This window comes from Sciurus vulgaris (assembly GCF_902686455.1).
Source record: "Sciurus vulgaris genome assembly, chromosome: 3".
Classification (NCBI taxonomy): Eukaryota; Metazoa; Chordata; class Mammalia; order Rodentia; family Sciuridae; genus Sciurus; species Sciurus vulgaris.
The window spans coordinates 164,230,690-164,252,832 of record NC_136463.1 but is presented as its reverse complement, the minus strand read 5'-3'; the positions used below and the strand labels follow the sequence as shown (position 1 = coordinate 164,252,832).

At 33.2% G+C, this 22,143-nt stretch overlaps 1 protein-coding gene across 1 annotated transcript in view; it reads left to right on the top strand.

Moving 5' to 3' along the window:
* Positions 1 to 22,143, top strand: part of ERBB4 (erb-b2 receptor tyrosine kinase 4) — a 1,167,248-nt gene that overhangs the window by 473,960 nt on the left and 671,145 nt on the right.

Genomic DNA, 22,143 nt, shown 5'->3' with positions numbered 1-22,143 from the left:
AGGTATCTACTTTCTTCTTTTTATGATCTATTTACTTTTTTGAAATCTATAGGGGAAAGAAAAGGTGAACATTAGAAAATTTGTTCATTTAAATTTAGTATATACTTGTGCAGTTTCCTCAGCATAATTCTAGTAGAGGTAGAAGATGGATGGGCATATTTTATTGTATCCTATGCAAATGAAAACCATGGGTAGACTAGCACTGGAATGACAGGGACTCTTTCTTGTGGATGATTTCTGGGTGGCATGTCTACAACAGAAAGAACCAAGGCTTTGGAGTCAGAACAATCCCATATCCTGACTCGATTAACCTCTCTGAACCTTATTTTCTCTAGAGTGAGAGAGGTAATAATAATTCCCATGTTGCATGGTTTTGTGAAATTACAAATGTGTTTAAAATGGTTATCACTAAAGCTGGCACATGGTAATTGTTCAGTTAAAGTCGGCTATGATTGTTGCTATTCAGCATAAGAGAGTTACTGAACAATGCTAAGCACTATTTAATCAGAAGTTCTTAAAAGTTTAAAACAAACCCATGAAATAGTGTTGTGATATTCTTTTAAAATATTAATTATAGTTGTCCCCAATTTGTAATGAAAGAGGCACCCAGCATTAAGAAGTAAAATGCAGTCATATAAAGTATACTCTCTTCAAGACCCTTCACAAAAATGTGGAGAATTATACTTGTCAGAGGTTAGTTATGTAAGAGGGAGACAAATGCTATTTCTAATTTTTCATAAAAGTTCTTAGGATTCAAAGGCAATGAATATAAAGTATGCCATCAGTGTTCTTCAGAAAGTTATTGTCCTTACCAAACATGTATACGTATGTATATATGTATGTATGTATACACACCCACATACATATACAGATACAAATAACTTACAAAACGTATCACCTTATGATTGCTCATTTATTTATTCCACAAGTATGTGCTGAATACCCACCACATTCTTTTGAAAGGTATATATGTATGTATACACAACCACATACATATACAGATACAAATGACTTACAAAACGTATCACCTTATGAATTTCCCAAGCAAAGGAATAAAGAGGTGGTTTCTGGTACATTTTGGTAGCAGTGAATATTATTTATGAACCCCCCTTTTTTTTTTTGGTGCTGGGGATCGAACGTATCACCTTATGATTGCTCATTTATTTATTCCACAAGTATGTGCTGAATACCCACTACATTCTTTTGAAAGGTATTTGGTATCCAATAGTGATTCCTTCCTATTTTCTCTGCTAGAATTAGTCTCATGAAGCTGATATTATTTCATCTTTACACTCCCCCAAACTAGCATAACACTTGGAAAAAATAATAAAATATCTAATATGTATTCCCTAAATAAATAAGCAAGTAAATGAATATTAATTTTATTCAGAGATAAAATCAGGGTTAAGGAAGAAACTGACCATTTAAATTCCTATAATTTATTAGCCACCAATTTTCCAGAAGATTTAAGTTTGTCTAAAAGAAATCTATATCACAATGGTTTATTTTCATAATACAGAAACACATTAATTAATTAATCAATTAATTAATTAGTTAATCGATTAATTAATTTAATTTTCAGTGTTGGGAATCAAGACCAGGTGGATTGTGCATGCTAGGTGAACATTCTACAACTGAGATACATCCCCAGATATATTCAATATTTATGTTATATTTAATTTTACTCTTCTTCCATTCTACAGATCATTCTCTGGAGAAAATGTTAATATCCAGTGAAATAAGAATTTTTTTTTTTTTTGCGGTGCTGGGAATTTGAACCCAGGGCCTTGTGCTTGCAAGGTAAGCACTGAACCAACTGAACTATATCCCCAGCCCAAGAAAAATATCGAAGAGGGGTTTTGACTTAAATAACTGGGAGCATAATGTGTTCATCTGTGGTGCATCTTTTCTCTTTTCTCTGTCTTAAAACCTCAGTCCAGGACTCACCTGAACAATATCACCCACAAATATAACAAACTTGACGTTCTTCTTTGTGATTTTAACCTTATGGTTTCTTGTTATGGTTACAGTAAAAGGGGCCTTAACAGTCCAATGACCAGTCTGCTTTTCTTTTTCTTATGGGGAGGGAAACAAATTTTAAAAAAAGATTCTTGAGCAACTTATAATTGTTTTGAGAATCAGGTAGTGATATTTTGGACACATACTTTCAAACTTTTGTTCCCTTTATCACAATTATACATTTTCCTGGTTACCATGGAAACTTGGTAAAGGTGGAGTGCAGCTGGACACCATAGTTACAGTTAAAAGCATTGTAGAAGACTAAATGCAAGGCCATATTTCACTCAAATTATGGGATTATTACATTCTGCTATTTAATCCAATTAATCATCAAATAACTTTATTCAATGAGGCTTATGTCAGGCTTTTTTCTTATTTTTATGAGGGACAAAACCAGTAATTCAAATATAACAGAATATATTTGATATTTATATTGTATTTATAAGAGAAACAAAAATTCTCCATATATTTTAAAACAGGTGTCATATGTTTACTTGAAAGAAAAAGAATATCCTGTAATATAATATTTATCATCATTTAGAAAATAACATGAATTCCACATACTTTAAGACACAAATGACTAAAAAACAGTACTTTTCTGTATAGTAATTTTACATAATGAAATGCAATGGCTCTTTTTCCAAAATCTGTGATTCTGAGAGTCCTAATCTGAAATACCCTTTGAATTTCTATCTTGGAAAATATGTGAACCCACTCCCTGTCACCCACCTAGGCTTTGTTTGAGTTAGATATTTTTATATAGATTAGAATTTCATGTGATTATTTCAGATTTATGTGATTTATAATGTTCCTTGGGAAAGTTTAAATTTTATTTTTACTTTTCGTTCTTTTCCTTAACTTAGAAAAGTTTATAATTTCCATAAAATCATTCTTCGTATAATAATTTTATTTCCAAATACAAAAACACAGTTATCAACAAGAGCATAATTATCAACAAGAAGGTGCTAACTTTTATCCAAACAATTAAGCTTGTGGCATTTTTCTGTGTTCTTTTGCAATGGAAAAGCCAATGTTTCCTCTTTAACTCACATAGTGACAGACAAATACTGAATGTTATTGGCAATGATATTAGTTACATCTTTATTTTGTATCAACTAAGTACTTTTTATACAGTTTAAAATACATTATAATGCATTTACACAAGTTATTAAAATAGTAACTTCAGCAGTGTTTTTGAGATGTTACAATTGCATTTTTGCGGACTCTCATTACCAATTTTTTGCCTTCCTTAGGCTAGATCCCCTTTTATATGTGTGACCTTTCAGATGTGTTCATTTTCATCTCCCAGATATGTTAATTCTCCCACATAACTGGGCTCCATGTTGTTCTTTTTTCTCTTTTAAATCTTTTTAGCTGTTGATAGACTTTTATTATTTTTTAAAATTTATTCATTTATATATGGTGCTGACAATCGAACCCAGTGCCTCACATGTGCTAGGCAAGTGCTCTACCACTGAGCCACAACTCCAGCCCCTCCATGTTGTTCTTATGACTTGGAAACTTGAAGACAGAAAGGGCCCGGGCTGAGGGCCAACCTCTTCTTCTGTGCTTTGCTGATTTTTCTCCCCAAGTGAAAGCAGTCTTTTCATTAAGAAAAACAAAACCTAAAACCAAAAGACAAACAAAAGGCAACAATAACATGTATCTTCAAGATTCTTTCTGATTAAGAGCTGGTTTTTAGTCAGAGTGAAAATAATTTACTAAATAGCTAAATAATTTTGTTTCTCTAACCCTTATTTCTACTTCTTAGAAATAACCCCCAAATGATTCTTGGTCATTTAAACCATGCTGATAAAAATCTAGCTGCATCTCTATTTTTTTCTAGCATTTATTTTTCAATTCAGCGACATTTAGATGCAGCAGAATGGGAATTGCATTTCCTTTATCCATACATTTAGAAAATTATAGCCTTCAATCAAGGGACAGTCATTAGTATTTTTTAAAGGAATCTAAATTTATGTGGCATAGGAGCATAAAGATAAAAATGTATCTGTTCATAAGATTTGGTGTAGTGTTGTGTATATAAGGGTTGATAGATTAATATAAGTATATTTATTAAAGGCTTAGTTAAAAAATGTTTTGTCAACTTTCTCATCAGAAACAACTACAGATTTCATGTTGCCCAGAAAGACAAGAAATTGAACTAATATTTAGCAAGTGTTTTTTGTTTTTCTTTAATCAAGTTATGACTGAAGACATTCTCTCAGTTTAGGAGAAGTTTTTGAAAAGAAGCTATTGGTGTGCCTAGGTTAACTTTCTTCTCATTATGTACCTCCAGTCGGTACCAATGAGGCCGATGTTGGGGAATGTTATGATTTAGACATGAAATGTCCCAGAAAACACCCATGTCTAAGACAATGAAAGAGTTTGGAAGTGAAATGATTAAGTTATGAAAACTTTTTAAGGCAGGTGGGGAGTGGTTCGAGGACATGGGTCTCCAGACAAAGGACAACTGCCTTTGGAGTTGATAATTGACCTTAGTGAGCGGAGCCCTTTCTTTCTGGTCATTTCTTAAGCTGTTGTCCTCCACCATGCCTCTTCCAACATGATGTTCTGCCTGGCCTTAGGACCAGAGCTATGAAGATGGTTGATCATGAACTGAACCTCTGAAACTAGGAGCCCAAATAAACTTTTCTTCCTCTAATTCTTCTTGTCAGTTCTTTTGGTTCCAATGATGAAAATGCACACTAAACTTGGGAACTTATCCTATAGTAATGTTGTCTGATATGAAGATTCAGCATATTAATTACTGATTAATAGTAGACAGAGATTTTTACTAAAATACTAAATGAGGAATTGATATAGTTATAAAATTATATACATATGTATCCACAGTAGGATGCATATGTATGGTCATTAAGAAAATTTCTCCTACCATCCATTAGAAAGCAAAAGTATGATAGCAAACCTCTTTTTAGGATTACTTCAATTTAGCAACTCCTTATTTTGTCAGGTATTTTACTAGGAATGTGGATAGGATGAACTCATTAATCCATTTATTCTTTGAAGTATTTATTGTATTTACTGAGTACATACTATATACCAAATATTATCCAATCCTGAAGATATAACAGTGAACAAAACAATGTTATTACCCTCAAATATCTTACATTCTTTTTTTTTTAATTTGTTTTTATTGTAAACAAATGGGATACATCTTGTTTCTCTGTTTGTACGTGAAGTAGAGGCATACCATTTGTGTAATCATACATTTACCTAGGGTAATAGTTTTTGATTCATTCTGTTATTTTTTTTTCATTCCCCGCACCCCTCCCATCACTCTTTTCCCTATATACAGTCCCTCCTTCCTTCATTCTTGCCCCACTCCCACCCTCCATTATGTGTCATCATCTGCTTATCAGCGAGATCATTCGTCCTTTGGTTTTTTGAGATTGGCTTATCTCACTTAGCATGATATTCTCCAATTTCATCCATTTGCCTGCAAATGCCATAATTTTATTATTTTTTATGGCTGAGTAATATTCCATTGTATATATATATACCACAGTTTCTTTATCCATTCATCAATTGAAGGACATCTAGGTTGGTTCCACAGTCTGGCTATTGTGAATTGAGCAGCTATGATCATTGTTGTGGCTATATCACTATAGTATGCTGATTTTAAGTCCTTTGGACTGGGATTGCTGGGTCAAATGGTGATTCCATTCCAAGTTTTCTAAGGATCTCCACACTGTTTTCCAGAGTTGCTGCACCAATTTGCAACCCCACCAGCAATGTATGAGTGTACCTTTTTCCCCACATTCTCGCCAACACCTATTGTTGCTAGTATTCTTGATAATCACCATTCTAATTGGGGTGAAATGGAATCTTAGGGTGGTTTTGATTTGCATTTCTCTTATTACTAAAGATGTTGAACATTTTTTTCATATATCTGTTGATTGCTTGTAGATCTTCTTCTGTGAAGTGTCTGTTCATTTCCTTAGCCCATTTGTTGGTCCGATTATTTGTATTCTTGGTGTAGAGTTTTTTTGAGTTCTTTATATATTCTGGAAATTAGTGCTCTAACTGAAGTATGAGTGGCAAACATTTTCTCCCACTCTGTAGGCTCTCTCATCACATTGCTGATAGTTTCCTTTGCTGAGAGAAAGCTTTTTAGTTTGAATCTATCCCAGTTATTGATTCTTGCTTTTATTTCTTGTGCTATGGGAGTCCTGTTAAGGAAGTCTGATCCTAAGCCAACATGTTGAAGATTTGGACCTACTTTTTCTTCTGAAAGATGCAGGGTCCCTGGTCTGATTTCAAGGTCCTTGAACCATTTTGAGTTGAGTTTTGTGCAGGGTGAGAGATAGGGGTTTAGTTTCGTTCTGTTGCATATGGATTTCCAGTTTTCCCAGCACCATTTGTTGAAGAAGCTATCTTTTCTCCATTGCATATTTTTGGCACTTTTTTCTAGTATGAGAAAATTGTATTTATTTGGGTTTGTGTCCATGTCCTCTATTCTGTACCATTGATCTACCTGTCTATTTTGGTGTCAATACCATGCTGTTTTTGTTACTATTGCTTTGTAGTATAGTTGAAGGTCTGGTATTGCAATACCCCCTGCTTCACTCTTCCTGCTAAGGATTGCTGTAGCTATTATGGGTTTCTTATTCTTCCAGATGAATTTCATGATTGCTTGCTCTATTTCTGTAAGGTACATCATTGGGACTTTAATTGGAATTGCATTGAATCTATATAGCACTTTTGGTAGTATGGCCATTTTGACAATATTAATTCTGCCTATCCAAGAACATGGGAGATCTTTCCATCTTCTAAGGTTTTCTTTAATTTCTTTCTTTAGTGTTCTGTAGTTCTCATTGTAGAGGTCTTTCACGTCTTTTGTTGCATTGATTCCCAAGTATTTTATTTTTTTCGTGGCTATTGTGAATGGGGTAGTTTTCCTAACTTCTCTTTCTGCAGATTCATCACTTATGTATAAAAATGCATTGGATTTATGAGCATTGATCTTGTAACCTGCTACTTTACTGAATTCACTTATGAGTTCTAAAAGTTTTCTGGTGGAATTTCCTGGTTCCTCTAAATATATAATCATATCATCAACAAATAGAGATAGTTTGAATTCTTCTTTTCCTATTCGTATCCCTTTAATTTCCTTGGTCTGTCTAATTGCTCTGGCTAGAGTTTCGAGGGCACTGTTGAATAGAAGTGGTGAAAGAGGGCATCCCTGTCTTGTTCCAGTTTTTAGGAGGAATGCTTTCAGTTTTTCACCATTTTGAATGATATTGACCATGGGCTAGTGTAGATGGCCTTTACAATGTTAAGGATTGTTCCCACTATCCCTATTTTTTCTAGTGTTTTGAGCATGAAGGGATGCTGTATTTTATCCAGTGCTTTTTCTGCATCTATCACAATAATCATGTGATTCTTGACTTTAAGTCTGTTGATATGGTGAATGACATTTATTGATTTCCGAATGTTGAACCAACCTTGCATTCCTGGGATAAAACTCACTAGATCATGGTGCACTATCTTTTTAATATATTTTTGTATGGGATTTACTAAGATTTTATTGAGAATTTTTGCATCAATGTTCATTAAGTATATTGGTCTGAAATTTTCTTTCCTTGATGTGTCTCTGTCTGGTTTAGGTATCAGGTTGATATTGGCTTCATAGAATGAGTTTGGGAGGGTTCCCTCCTCTTCTATTTCATGAAATACTTTGAGAAGTATTGGAATGAGCTCTTCTTTAAAGGTTTTGTAGAACTCGGCTGAGAACCCATCTGGTCCCGGACTTTTCTTTGTTGGTAGGCTTTTGATGACTTCTTCTATTACATTTCTTGAAATTGATCTATTTAAATTGTATGTGTCCTCCTGGTTCAGTTTAGGTAATTCATATGTCTCTAGAAACCTGTTGATGTCTTTGAGATTTTCTATTTTGTTGGAATATAGATTTTCAAAATACCTTCTAATTATGTTTTGTATTTCACACATGTCTGTTGTGATATTTCCTTGTTCATTCCAAATTTTAGTAATTTGAGTTTTCTCTCTCCTTCACTTTGTTAGTGTGGCTAAGGGTTTATCAATTTTGCTTATTTTTTCAAAGAACCAACTATTTATTTTGTCAATTTTTTCTATTGTTTCTTTTGTTTCAATGTCATTGATTTCAGCTCTGATTTTAACTACTTCCTGTCTTCTACTACTTTTGGTGTTACTCTGTTCTTCTTTTTTCTAGGGCTTTGAGCTGTAGTGTTAGGTCATTTATTTGTTGATTTTTTTCTTCTTTTATTGAATGCACTCCATGAGATAAATTTTCCTCTAAGTACTGCTTTCGTAGTGTCCCAGAGATTTTGATATGATGTTTCTTTGTTCTCATGTACTTCTAAGAATTTTTTAATTTCCTTTCTGATGTCTTCTGTTATCCATTCATCATACAATAGCATATTATTTAATCTCCAGGTGTTGGAGTAGTTTCTGTTTTTAACTCTGTCATTTATTTCTAATTTCAATCCATTATTATCTGATAGAATACAAGGTAGTATATCTTCTTGTACTTGCTAACATTAGCTTTGTGGCAAAAAAAAAATATGGTCTATTTTAGAGAATGATTCATGTGCTGCTGAGAAGAAAGTGTATTCGCTCTTCATTGGATGGTATATTCTATAAATGTACATTAAGTCTAAATTATTGATTGCATTATGGGATCTATGGTTTCTTTGTTCAATTTTTGTTTGGGGGATCTGTCCTGTGGTGAGAGAGGTATGTTAAAATCACCTACTATTATTGTGTTGTGGTCTATTTGATTTCTGGAATTGGGAAGGATTTATTTGATGTACATGGATGAGCCACTGTTTGGGGCATAGATATTTATGATTGTTATGTCTTGCTGATTTATGCTTCCCTTAAGTAGTATGCAATGTCCTTCTTTATCCCTTCTAACTTTCACTTGAAGTCCACATTATCTGATATGAGGATGGATACTCTGGCTTTTTTGCTGTGGCCATGTGCATGATATGTTTTTCCCCATCCTTTCACCTTTAGTCTGTGGAAATCTCTTTCTATGAGATGAGTCTATTACAGGCAGCAAATTGTTGGATATTTCTTTTTAATCCAATCTGCCAGTCTATGTCTTTTGAGTTCAGGCCATTAACATTCAGGGTTATTATCTTACATTCTTGTAGGACAACTTCTCAGTCCTCAAAGATTTTATTGTCCACTGGAAGAGAATGACAGGTATAAAAATAGAAACAACAGCATGATATGAGCAATGAGTGAAATGTAAGTATTTTATAACATCATTAAGGTTGAGGAGGAGAAGATTGGTACCATCTAGAAATATCAGAAAAGCGTTTTTAGCTTTGTAGGCTTTGTAGGTGGAAGGGAGGTAGAGGGAGGAGATTAGGACTGAAATATGCACAGTCTTGGCTTGAAATGTATCATGGCATGTGAGGCCATTACTGTTTGTCATTAATGCATAATTAACTTCCAGAGGTTGAGGAGGCACAAAGGAATCAGATAAGAACCTATACTTAAATAGAATCAAAGTATGTAAGGAACATGGATGGTGTTCTGTAGGAATCGGGGAGCTGTTCCTGGTTTTAAGGAAAATATTGACATGGTCAGGCTAGAAGTTTAGAAAGATCACACTTTTAAGAGTAATTGCCAAAGAGGAGAATTGAGCTAATTTATGTTCTGATATTAAACTCTTAGCCTCTGAATGAGCATTTGATAGTGTATTTACCTTATCTAAATTATTATCTAAGATATTTTTTACTGCTAGTCCAGGGGAGATATGGGGTGAGAAAGGAATGTAAAATAACATAGCTTTCATGCTAAACTCAATTTTGAAAAAGGTTGGAATCACTTTGTTCAAGTAAAAACTATTCATTTGGCTTAGCATTTTTGCATCAGACTCACATCTATTTCTTCAAGTCAAGTGAGAGAAAAATCAGTATATTATTTCCAAGTCATTTGTGTTTATATAATTTTAGTTATGTTTATGAAATGAAAGAGATAAGCTCTAATATCTCTACTATGTTGATAAAATCCTAGAAATTGTTAAAGTAAAGCACACCCCTATTTTTGTTCATTAACCTCCATGCCAAGTAAGACATAACTTTTCAGTTTTCATGTCCTTATTATTTGCTCTTGTAAGTGAACACATGCCTATACTTTTCCTGGCTTAGTAACTTTTTTTTTTCCTAAAGTAGGAAGTAAGTAAATTACCTTGTACTGACCACCCTGGTTTTATTTCTCTATCTGTCATTACATCTAGAAGGATATCTTTCACCATGTCAGTTAACTAAGAATTATAACCGCTATGCCTTTCTGATTCCTTGTAGGATCAGAAAATTAAAACAACCATCAAAATACCAGCTTACAAAGCCATATTGACTTAGCAGATATTTATTTTCTATTATTTCATCCATTAGAATAGCCTAATAATCCAGAGCAGAGTTAATTGTCTACCTTGCTAGAAAAATTAACATCATAAAGTAGAAAACAGAATAAAAAGCAAATCTAGGAAAAGGCAGGGAAAATGCATAATTGATATTTCCAACACAGAAGCCTCTGTGGAGGGGAATATGAAAAGGAGAGGAGAGATTGATGGAGAGACACAAAAGGTTTCCTTAATATGTGGATAATTGTCTTTATTAGGTGTAAGACTGGGGGAAGCATGCTACCTTCACACACAGTCAATAGCCTGTTTGCTCATAACCACTACTGATTTTAAGAGGCGAGAGACGGACTCTGTGTCTACATTTCATTAAATCTTCAACTGTGTAAAGGATTTTGGTTTCTTCTATAGTTAAATGAGGGAACACAATGATTCCTTATTGATTATGAGTTATTGAGTTTTCTCTTTACAATTTTTGTGCCATGGATTTCTTTCCTTATATCCTTTCATCAGGAATCTTCACAACCTCATTTGGTATTAATATTCCCATTTTACACATGAGTAAACTCAAGCTCAGAGATGTTAAATAATTTACCAAAGATCAAATAGCTAATAAATGGTCGAACTGATATTAAAGTCTCTGTGACCTTAAAGCCTGTATTTTTAACTATGACATAATGTGACTTACATGTTACTGTTTAAGTTATTACTATCCGTAATACCTATTGTAAATGTTACCCTCTTTTTGCAATTTTTACCCCTTCCTGGACAAGAATTAAAATGAATATTTAAAAAATATAGTTAATTATAAATTTAAGAACATATTGTGAGGGTTACATGTTTTTGTATGTATTTTAATATAAATCTTAGATAAGATATATGCTTTTAATATTTTGGCATTTAGGCTCCTTAAAAAATCAGTGAGGAGTTTGTTCTTAATTGGTTACCATCAGTTTTAATTCTCTGATATATTATTTTGGTTACCTTGAGCTGCATTACTGTATTTAATAAAATATTATTTAATGGTACTAATGATTAGCTGTCTACTACCCAACTTCTCCTTAGAATCCCAGGTTTCCTTCATGACCTTCATTAGAAAAATAATCTTGACATCATTAGACAATTTTTAAATTTCTCACCTAAAAGATGTATAAAGAATAAATTAGACATTTAGGGACAGAAATGAGTCCCTAACATTACTATACATTTCTGAGTTGAATAAAATGAAATATTTTGTATTTTTATGAGACTCCTTTCCCTCTATCATTTGGTTTTTGTTCTGTTGATTGATAGGGTCACCAAATGAATAGTCTCCTAGTTAGTATAATTTCCCAATATTCCATCATTTCTCAAATGGAAGTAAAATTGTTTCCTCTTGCTCTGAGGTTTTATTATTATTTTGTGATTCTAGGGATCAAACCCAGTACTGTATCATTGAACTGATCTACATCCATCCACTGATTTCCAGTAGTTTTCGTGTTGTTTTTTTTGAAGTCTTCTTTAATTTCTTCTCTTTTTGTTTTCCTTACACCTTTCCTTTCCTGAGATAAACAACAACTTAACTTCCATCTTGCGTTATTATATTTGCAGATCTACAGAAATATTTTCTCTTTGCATTTCATAGTTCAGAATCATTTTCTGAACTATGTGTCTTTATCTCTAAACTCAGTCAGAAACATGTCTCTATAGTAATCTGTAGGATAGCAATGTCATTTTTCACAGAACTAGAAAAACACCTCTAAAATTTATATTTTATAAAAAAAATATATTTTATATAAAATATAAATTTTATAAAAAAAAAGAAACCCTCAAACCAAAGACAACTTGAGCAAAAGGAACAAACCAGGAGGAACTACCCTAACTAATTTTAAAACATACTAGAAATCTGTGGGGATAAGGATAGTACCAACCTAACTCCAGTCATATGCTGCTAAATAAGGGTTTTCCTATCCATCTTTTATTTTCAATAAATATAGTTGTGAGTTTCTATAAAGACTTGTTAACATATATATTTTTTAGCTGTAGGTGGACATAATACATTTATCTTATTTATTAATTTTTATGTGGTACTGAGGATCGAACCCAGTGCCTCACATGTGCTAGGCAAGTGCTCTACCACTGAGCTACAACCCCAGTCCATGTTTTTGAATATTATGTCTATATCTAAAATATCCCATCTGGTAGAACATTGATGCTTAAACATTTACTTATAAAAAGTTGTGAAGGTGCTGTAGTCAACTAGTCTCTATTCATACTTGTTTGAATAAAAAACTAAAAAGCTATGCAATGTTATAGCACCTAATTTTAAGCATATGTTGCTCTATTGTCAATTCTTATTAAAACAGCTTGCTAAAATGTTGTCTTAAAGTTATTCCACTACTGAATATACATATTTTCTTTGCAATTTTAATATATAAAAATAAAATTCCCACACTAAAGCTAGAAAAATAAAGCCACTGCCTTGTAATATACACTTACTCCACTTTTCAAACTCTCCATAACTGTGAATAAAATCATTTTTGAACATTAAAAAATTATTCAAAGAGTATGAATTTTAAAAAAATCATAATCAGCAGAATCCATATATGGCATTTCCATATTGCTTTCTAACATCTTGAGTTTATTAGTGGGAAATTTAATTTGTGCTAATCAGCCTGAGGCAAAAGGAGAGGGAAATTAACTTGACACATACATTTGATGTTTTTCAGTATTTCTCAGTTTTCACTAGAACCACAATGTGGCAACTCAGAATAAACACACAGATCTTCAGTGTCACTTCCAATTACCACATTACTGCAAATAGCTGTAACTTACTAAAAAGCCAGCCATGATTCATTATCTTCTTGGTTTTATCTGCGAAAGCTTGTATCAACACTGCATACAAAATGGCATGTTTGAAAATTCTGTATGTTCATTACTGGCCTAAATCTGGATTTCCAGTCTATTTCTTAAAATGACATTTAGCAGTATTAATATACTCAGCAGTCATCCTTGTTGAGGCTCAAAGGAGGCACCAAGAGATAGCAACATTGCTTTCCTTTCAGGTTCTCTCTAAATTTTACTCTGCACTCACTAGGGATTGATGCAGCAAGAAAGAGGTTAGCAAATAGGGAAATTGCCATTAAAACCTTTAATCAACAACTTCTGTTTCTTTTCTGTTATATGACATAATATTGTCATAAAATAACTTCCTTGGAAATTTTGTGATACATACATTCAACCATCACCTTTTCTGAAGAGCAAGGACCTCAACATATGGTGCATAAATAGGGTGACCATTTAATTTTTGTTCAAACTGGTACACTTCTGAGAGTGAAAGGAGTTACTATTAAAATTATAACACTAAAATATGTGTAAACTGAGTCTTATCTTTGTCATACCTGGAAGCCTTGGCATACTTGCCATAAAGTGTCCAAAAAGAGTATCATTTGTGGTGATTGTTTATAAATATGGACTCTTGGAGCCCAAGTGTTGAATCAGAACCTATGTGTCCATTGCCTGGGAATCCAAAATTTTAACCAGTCCTCAAGGTGGTTAAATCTGTTAAACAAATAGTAACTGTAGGCATTATATAATGATTACTGTGTGTAAGGCATTCTTCTAATTTCTTATATACTTTAGTCCTTTACCAGCATTTCCACAGAATGATACACTGATGTATGATGTAATCAAGTATAAAAAGGCACCTGAGACTAATTGGATCCATTTGAGTGATTGATCAAAAGAGTTACAATTTTTGGCACCTTGTAGGGCATAGCCATAATTCAGTAATCCAAGATCTTAGAAAATAACTAACAATTTGAGAGGAAGTTCCTTAGTGAAGAGGCAACATTTACTTTATTTTTAAAATCAGAGTTTGGTGGGCAAAGAATGTGCCAGAGGAATAGGATGGGTATAATCATGAAGTTATAAAAAGATATCCATCATGGCTGAGAAAAGGGGAACCTTCACATGGCAGGAGCAGTAAGAATGTGAAAAGTGCCAGTCAAGAAGTGATTTGACAGCAACAGTAGGGTAGGAATCAATATGAAAGGAGTGGCAGATGCCCCTAGTCCTCCAAAAGGTGTGCCCCACACTTTGCCCTCCTTTTTTGTCTCAGTACTTTGAGTCTTGTTGCTGTGAGCACAATTTCAAACTGCCCACTCCTGCAACTCTTGCCAGATGGTTTTGTCTTCTGGAACCTGCTCTGCCTGTAGTTGGGGCAGCCAGAAATGCTAGGAATATGCTAGGAATAATGCTCAAGAAATAGCTTACAACCAATAACTGAACTCAATGGGATAAACCCCAGTTCCCTTGCCTACTATATTAAATAACACTGAGGTACACATTCTATAAAGACCCACCAAGTGCCCCATTAGGAATTAGTAAGTATAACTAGGTCTATAACACACTATCTCAACCCTCTTACATTTTCCATTGTCCTAGTCTTGTTTCCTAGAATTAACTCATCAAAGATTGATTTGTGCTGGATCTCTGATTCAGGGTTGGCTTCTGGAAGAACCCAACCTAAGACAACATGATCTCCCAGGAAAATAATCTGGATTTTATCTGATTGCCTGACAAAGAAAGCAAGTGGCCATTGGAGAAAAATTTAACCATGAGAATGAGGAATGTTGTATTGCAGTTAGAAAACTGGCAGCGATAGGAAAGAGAGACCAGCTAGGGGAGAAAGTGGTAGTAAGGAAACCAATTAGTTAGAGGACTGTGCCAGGACGCTCTTGGAAAAGGCCTGGGAAAAGGTGGTAAATAGGGAAGGTAGAAATATGAGGCTACTTTTAAAGTAGACTTGATAGAATTACATGATTGATGGGACAGAGAAAGTGATCTGTATAAAATGATGAGCAAGTAAAAGTAATGAATTTTGCAAACTCAGTAGATATCACCAGGTATAATCCCTATCACCATGTTGCAGAATGAAACTTCAGAAGTATAAATGCAGATTTAAAAACAATAGACTACAAGCAATCTTTTGGAAGATTGTATGTGGGATGAATGCATCTGAAGCAAATCTACACTCTTTTAAAATCTGTAACCTGGACATTGTAAACTGTAGAAAGTGGGATGTCTTGATGAATATTTAGAACATTCGGATTGCCTTAGGAAGTTAATCCCTAAATAAAATCTTGACTCATTTTTTAAAATGTTACTTTTTGAAAATCTTTCATAGATTTCACAGTTCTTATAATTTCAACAATAGGAGTTAGTTATGTTTGGATGTTACCCAAAGCTTCTAAATACAAGTGGAGAAAGCTGCCAGTGTGTCTTTACTGTAGAATGTCCCTCTCCCACCTCCTTTTTGCAATAAAATTTCATATTTAGACCCAAATTATTTTGGTTTAAGTCTGTTTGGCCTAATATAAAAGCAAATGTTCTTAAGAATGGTCATCATCATGAAAAAAAAAAAAATGGTAGAGAACTTGAGTATGTTGTGATTTTAAAGGGTGGAAGGGACGGGAAGATTGAGGGAACTAAGGGAAGCTGTTTCACAATTTTTCTTAATGCCTTCTCTGTGTGCAGTCTTTTAGCCATAATACACAGTAGCTCTTAAATTAGTGTGGTCAGCCCTTGAAACCAGCTGTGTTCCCCTGCCTAGAATGGAAAACAAAACGGAAACGTCTCAGTGATTTATTAAAACCAACTGAGAAGGGTTTTTATTCAATTTCCATTGCATCATTTATGAGAAAATTTGTGGTTTTGAAATTTAAAAGTCAGGGCTCTTTCCATCAAATATAGTGTATGAGAAAAATCATAATTGTATTTGTATAATTGCCAGGTGGGGACATTTATAAGAAGGCGAACCCTAGTACGACAATGACATTTATTTTAATGTAATACAGTGGTTTGATGGTGGATGTATTTTTCAAGGGTTCAGTTTAGTTGCTTCCTTTGTTCAAGGACTTTGGGAATTAGAGAATTCAGAGGGATCAAACTTGTAAGACCCCTGTTGTGTCACAAGATTGTACTTTTCTTACCCATGTGACAAGTCATCATAAAACATATAGAACTTGACTATGAGAAACAAATTAGGGGATTGCTGATTAAATGATGAAAGTTTTGATGTTCACAAATTCTGGAATTGACTGCCAGTTGCTAGAGAACAGTTAGCATATTTTTCATCTCCGTTGTCCAACTGTCTTAAGTTCCACACCATCACAGGTTTTAAATTGCAGAGCTTTGCAGGATTTGGATGGCTGCGAGTCTTGTGTTGAGTCCCTGTGCCTGCTACCAGAACACCATATTCAGGAAAGTTCATGACCTTGGAAATTTCAGGTCATTCCATGTGAATCAGATGCAAAAAAAAAAAAAAAAAAAAAGATTTAAAGTTTTAAAATAGAAAGATAGACCAGGTCGAAAGGTAGACTAGGTTGACCATGAAACAGACTCCATGCAATCCTTGAGAAGCTTTGGAAATCCCAGATCTGTCCAAATTTTTTTGTCCAAAGGACAAAACTCAGAATAATATTTGTATCTATCACAGCAAAAGGATGTTCTCCTTTCAGTCAATTGATTAAATAGTACTGAGTCATCAAAAATGATGGAAATCAAAGTGAAGTAGTTAGAATTGAGGCATATCATACTCATTTGTAGTTTTCAAAAATTATCCAGATGCCTGATTCTTCACATGCTTGCTAATTTACAAAACTGGTCATCATGAATACCGTGCTTATGTCTGTTGCCTTTGTACTAAAAAAAAAAAATTAGATTAATTGGTTTTTTTGCTCAACCTTCCATACAGTGAAAATTTATAATTCAAAAAGCTAAAGGCTAAATTCACTTCTATGAAATAAAAAAAACCTAATCTGATTTATGCATCTTTGAATATCTGATATTATGACTCACCACTAAAAATGTCTCTTAGGATATTATTGTATTAATAGGAGTATATGCATTAACATATGCAATTTTTCACCAAAATTGTTTTCCATGATTAAATTTAATGAAAAATTTAAAACATGTGCTTATATGTTATTTATAATTTATCTCAGTTTACAAATGAATAAACTGGGACTTAAATGTTAAAGAGTACAGATGTTGCCTCCTACTTATAGATGAATAAACCAGGGAATAACAGCCACACCACATATTTTATCTTCATATGACTTAAATGAGATGTTTATGCAAGATGGTGCAATTTGCCACTACAAATGTTAAGAAATATTAGCATTAATTGTTTTTTGGTTCAATTAAATATTTTAACACTAAAGAGTGTGTAAAATGAAAATCTAAATTTTTCTTCTATTAATGAATGCATCTTTTTTGTACATTCTTAGAAGATTTATTTTGTAAAGTAGTAGGAATACATGGTAATACTCTTATTTGTATTTAGGCAGAGGTTATATTTGAAAATCGTTCTCCAACAGACAAGCTGAGATTTCATAAATGATTTTAATCTCAGGCATTGTCATATATTGCTTACATGAAGGATCAATGCAACCACCTAAGTCAAATGATCTGAAAAAACATGTTCCTAAGAGGCAGTAATATATTTAGTTTTAAAAGACTGCATCTGCCATTTAGTGTCATGTACATTAAACTTTAATGTATGCTACTTAGGAAGGTTTTGATATATTTTAAATGCTATGTTTATAATAACTCACTAGGGGGGTATGAAAAATGGTGGAATGAGACAGACATTACCCTATGTCCATGTATGATTACACAAATGGTATGAATCCACATTGTGTACAACCATAGAAACGAAATTATGTACCCCATTTGTATATAATGAATCAAAATGCAGTCTGTAAAAAAAATAAAAATAATAATTTAAAAAATAATTCACTATTAAATAAGTTTGAAATTTATTTTTCTATACTAGAATTTGTTTTGATTGTGAGAATTTGCTCATCTGATCATTTACTATTCTTCCCACAAATAATTGAAGAGGATCTAGTATCTATGAATAAAATGTGGTGCTGTGCACTCAAAGATTAATATTTTGTTTATTACTTTACATAAAATTATCCACACAACTTCCAATTCTAAAATATCACTTAGAATGCTTTAAGATAACTTGAAATCTTCTATTTCTAGTATTTTCACTCTGATGTGGTTTTATGCTGACTGACTTACTAACATTCATTCCTTTATTCTTTAAATATAAATTGAGAAGATGTAACATTAGTATTTTTAAAGGCTTCTTTTATTTCTTGTCCTTCAACATTTTTCCATACTCACACTTTCACCTTTGGACCATTTCTTACTTTGACTTGCATATCCATTTAATATTAATACTAATATTTGTATAGTGATATATAGTTTCCAGAGCATTTGCACATCTATTATTTATGTTGATCCTTCTTGAAACTCTGTGAGAACAGGATTGCTATTCTTACCTTCATCTTACAAACAAGGGAACAGATTGAGGTTCAAAAAAGTTCAGAGATTTTTTCCAAATCACACAAGATGTAGCAAACTAAACTCACTTTGTTTTTTTAGGGTAGCCTTTCTGTGGAAAATGGCTCTCATTATGTTTCATTGAGAGAAGAGTTTTTATGAATTTTGATTTGTCCCTTGCATACAAAGTCTTCTGAAGATGACCCATGCCTTATCCTAGAACAGAGAGAAGAAAATGAGTGTATTGATCAGTTGTCATCTTCAGTATTTTTCCTTTAGGGAAGCTCTCATTATCTAAATTGAGAAGTTTTTGATAGACTATTAAGACTTATGGTACAATTAATGCAACAAATCTTGGAATACAATTAAAAGATTTTGTTTCAAGGATAAAAGAAAACAATCTTACATGCTCAAATGAACTATTCATATTTTCTAGTGGTATAATGGGCAAGGAAAATTATCTGCCATTTATCATGAGTACTCTTGAGGATCAGTTTTTATAAAAATAATTTCTCTTTGGATAAAACTTTATATTTCTCTTTGTAAGTCCCCCATAAATACAGACATGTGCAAAGCAGGATGAAATCACTTTTGGATTTCATTTTTTGACTGTTAAACAGAGAATACTCCTTCTTAATGTGTTTTGGTAAAACTGAGGTGATTGTCTACAAATTGGGCAACTCTCATTAACACTTTTCTAGTGTCTTCCCATAATTGCTGTGGTATTAGAAACAAATGATTAGTAATATCTAAGCGCACCAATTGGAAGGAATGGCTTCCTCATTCCCCTCTAGAGACTGTATTTATTCTTCAAGGATTTTTCATGTACCAATATATCTAAAAACTATAGTGACTTCTGCTTTCTCTAACCTATTATCTTTATTATTGATAATCATATTTGCCATCATTTTGAAGTTTAGAATATACTTACTAGAATGTTACCTATTTGCTTACAATAAATCTTAAAGAAGGTATGAGTATACTTCTTTAATAGAGGAGACAGTCCAAGGAATCTTAACTATATGCTTACCATCCCACATCAAAAGAGGAATGGTTTAGAACATGAACCTAAATTGTCCTGAATCCAAGACATTGGTTACTGCTATACCTTGAAAGTTTCACATGTTTTACTAGATGTATTGCACTGGGCTCCAGATAGAATCTTGTTCTTAGAGTACAGATCTTACAAGTAGTTTTAGGCCAGTTGCTCAATAACATTTTTTGGAGAATGTTTCAATCATTTTCCTTTTTATGCAGTTGACTGTATTACTTGGTTTATCTTCATATTTGGGACCATTTCATGAAGAGAGTGAGAAGTGAGTTGGAAGCTATAGGTGTTATTAGACAGTGAAAGAAAAGGAAAAAAAAAATGACTTTGGACACAGAAACTGTCGCTTTTTGATCTGCTCCCTTTTGAATGTCAAAATTACTTATAAGAAATTTGGCAAGGGATTCTAAGAAGTATGAAGATCTAAGCAACACAATGTGAGCCTGTTTCTGTCTTAGAACTTGTACATGAACATGATTACACAAAATATTTTCTTGTGTTCGTTGGTTATTATGATGAATTTTCTGAAAGTCTCATAAATAAGGGACATGTTATTACTGATACATATGTAATATTATTATGCGATACAATGTAAGATCAACAAAGTTCTTTTTTGATACTTAGCATATTTTGAAAAAATGTATTTTGAAGAACCGCAATCTATTTTGGAAATGAGAATAGGTAGAACAAGAATGAGGAAAGGTATATAGAAGAAAAGAGTAAAGAATGAAATCTGTAGCTAGTTTGTTTAGAATGTCTTTGCAGTTTCTCTTTTGGGTTAAGACAACATGTCCATGGGAAATATTAGAACCCTCTGATTCCATTTATGCTGGGCTATGTAGTTTGAAATCAAAAGAGTCAAATTAGCTCACACCTGAAATATCTTGGATTTGGATTGTGTATGAGAGACAAGGACATAGGAGAAGGGAAGAGAGAGACTGGACAGCAATCTAACTAGAATTTTGGAGGCAAAAGATAAAAGAAAGCTGATTATACTACCAAAGAAATTGGTTATTTTATTTGATTAACACCCAGAAATTATAATTGACATGTTTTTCTTAAAAAAAAAACAAAAAACAAAAAAACTAGCATTTCTGTGTATCTCTTTAACTGTTTATTTTGTATTTTACCTAAAAGTCATCTCAGACACATCTTCATTCCTAGGTATTTTTAAAATGCTTGTTTACTTCCTAATTTAGGTATCACTGGTGTTCAAAGACATTAATGGAGATATCTGATTTAATTGAATATTATCAGAGTAATAGATTTTTTTCCAAAAGAGAAATTAACAGAAATTTTACATTTCAGTGTTTGTATATAGCACTTTTAAGTGAGAATATATTTAATTAATAGAGCTTGAAATATTACATAATTTTATTATTATTTTGGGATGTTATATTGACATATTGTCCACTTATTTACTTTCTCTGTTAACTTATGGAAATACCTTTATTAACCTCATCTCTTTTTGGGAGGGGAGGTACTGGGGATGTGACTCAGTGGTCAAGTGCCACTGGGTTAAATCCCCAGTCCTATTTTGTATTTTATTTAGAGACGGGATATCACTGAATTGCTTAGAGCCTCACTTTTGTTGAGGATGGCTTTGAACTTGAGATCCTCCTGTCTCAGCCACCTGAGTCACTGGAAGTACAGACGTGTGTCTCTGGGCCCGGCTTTACTTCATCTTTTACTGTCTACTCTGTGTGAGCAACCCCCACCTGTTAGTTGAAGGTTCTTGGCTGGTGCAGAGATAAATGTCTGGAAATACTGTCTCACACATATGTGTGAGAGGAAAAAGAGAAAAGAGTACCCAACCCAAGAAGAAGATGGATCACAGAATTTCAGAACTGGAAAAGACATTAGTGATTAAATTTCAAAATGAACTACAATGGCCTTAAAAGATTTAGTAGTAAAGCAATGTTAAAGTTTAGAACAATCTCAGGGCTGAAATGTCAATATAACTCATCAGATGATCATAAAACTAGAGTGGTAAGAGGGCTCATGTCCAGGTTGGAAATCTCTACATTAAATATATTTTTACACTCTTCTGTCTATTGCCTGGGCAGATAATCCATAATAGGGATCTTTCTTGTGAAATATTTTAGGCAGTTTGTGAAATATCTTAAGCATGAAGTTATGTGTGAATGAAAAATTAAAAGGCACAAAAATAAAATGGATTCATGCTTCTACATCTTTGCACTGCTGTGCTTCATTCAGATCAAAGTAAACGTCCTAACATATCTGTAAAGTAATGATGAGGAAGAACTGTCATTCTGTATGAATTGAACCTGAGGTGAATGCCTTGACAGGGAGGAAGTTTGCTTTTCCAAAGAAGGCATTCTTAAGCTGAAGAAATGAATTA